This window comes from Leiobunum rupestre, chromosome 1 (assembly GCF_980474605.1).
Source record: "Leiobunum rupestre chromosome 1, qqLeiRupe1.1.hap1, whole genome shotgun sequence".
In the NCBI taxonomy this organism is placed as follows: Eukaryota; Metazoa; Arthropoda; class Arachnida; order Opiliones; family Sclerosomatidae; genus Leiobunum; species Leiobunum rupestre.
In genome coordinates this window covers 27295303-27297340 of record NC_143384.1, presented here as the reverse complement: position 1 = coordinate 27297340, position 2038 = coordinate 27295303, and the positions used below count along the sequence as shown (strand labels likewise).

General features: G+C 34.1%; 1 long non-coding RNA gene across 1 annotated transcript; it reads left to right on the top strand.

The window, feature by feature from the left end:
- Positions 1-322: 322 nt before the first annotated feature.
- On the top strand, positions 323-1250 carry LOC149962011 (uncharacterized). The gene is made up of 3 exons (XR_016480709.1): positions 323-422; positions 502-631; positions 707-1250. It is a non-coding gene; the product is annotated as an uncharacterized LOC149962011 (long non-coding RNA).
- Positions 1251-2038: the final 788 nt, after the last annotated feature.

The window sequence follows — 2038 nt, the reverse complement described above, 5'->3', positions numbered from 1 at the left end:
TACTTTACTGTGATTGCCTTAGATGCACGACTAAATTTATCGATTTCAATGATGATCTAGGTATACATACCGCTTTCGCACTGGCGGTGGAAATAATTTGTATCCGTGACACTTATATAGTTCTTTGCACAGATATATAAGGTGTGAAATGTCGACTAAGCATGGAGGAAGTTATTTTATACTGCGTTCAGTCAATAGGAGCGGACATCTCCATAGAAAAGGAGGGGTTCAAAAATCAAGAGGCTCTGCCGAACAGTGTGGACACGAACTGAGTCAGCGGACGAATTTTAATGTTTAAAAATGGCGGAGGCACCGTAAGAAACTGCGTGGAGTATAAGAAGATGTAAAGCTCCTAAATGTAATAGTAACAGATTTAATCGTCGATATTTATCCTTTTTTCGCTTCCCAAAACCAAAAGAGAGGTAATATTAACCATATTTCAGTTCGAATAAATCTTTTTTTACCCATTTTTGTTACGCCTAAATTCTTTTGATTTTGAAGGTGCCTGCGATGGATAAGAAATAGTTCTTTATCAGAGATAATTGAAGAGGAACCTAAAGAATTATACAAAAAGTATACGCTTTTGTGGCCTTCATTTTGAAAATTCATGCTTTATGAATGTTAATAAAAGGTACTTATTTACCAAAATTGAGTAAATTCAAAATTTCATTGTGATTGAGTCATACAAACTTCTTTCCTCCATTAGGAATAAACTACTTCCAAATGCGGTGCCTACTTTCTTTGATAATGAAGACAAAACATCTAGAACAACAGCCTCAATAGTTGAGGATATGTTTTTGGCACCTTTTCATTATAGTATGGATCCTAATGAGCCAGAGCGCATGGAGGAAAATAGTGACAGAGAGCAAATGGAGGACGTTGGTGATACAGAGCAAAAATATAACATTGAAATTGATGAGCCATAGCAAACAGTCGAAATAGATTATAATGCTGATCATGAAGTTTTTAAACTCAAAACACTACTAGAAAAGAATAATTATGCCCATAATAATACGCTTAGGAAGATGCGAACCAAACTAAAACATCAAATTCGTCAAAATGTGCGTGGAAAAAATAAAGTAAAAACTAAAGCTGCAGCTAAATGAAGGTCTCATTGAAAACCATTTCCCCAACTTGCCTGAAACTGGAAAAATGTTTTTAAAAATGCAACTAAGATTGAATAGTAAGAAAACTACAAGAGGAAAGAGCGTATAGCACAGCTGAGAAACAGAATTGTTAAGCGTTATTTTATCAAGGCCCAAAAGCGTACAAAGTATTAAGTAAAATGTTATTTTTGCCAGAACCAAGAACACTACGGAGATGGTTAGAAAATGTCCCGTCTCAACCAGGAATCCAGCCACAACTTGTAGAATTGCGCAAAACTAAATTCCAAGTTTTGTCAGAAGAAGAAAAACTGTGTGTACTAAGCTTTGAGGAAATAGCACTGTATGAGTGGTAACAATATGACTGTAGTAAAGATACTGTTTTATGGATTTGTTGACTTGGGTGATATATAAACCACTGACTACACAGTTTTCATGCTTTCTGGCTTAAGTCATCACTGGAAACAACCTCTTGCGTACTATTTTGTTAAAGATAATTTGAAAAAGACTTACTTCATGATAAATTAATGGAGGTAATTGAAACTGTTAGAAGTATAGGCTATAACCTTAAACTTGTAGTCAGTGACCAAGGTACGAGTAATGTATCAGTCTACAATAGACTCAACATAACAGAAGAAACACCATATATCATACACAAAGAGGAGAAGATATTTTTCACGTATGATATATACCACATTTATTAAAATAATTAAGAAATAGACTCATAGAAAACGATTTCAAAGTTGGTAAAGAAACAGTTTCTTGGAAACATATAGAAGACTTTCATTTTTCAGATATGAAATCAGCTTAGAGAACAGCTCCCAAATTATCCAATAAACATTTAGAGCCTACAAATTTTCAGAAAATGAAGGTGAAATACGCATCTCAACTATTGTTACAAATTGTAGTGGTGCACCAGATAATATTGTACATTT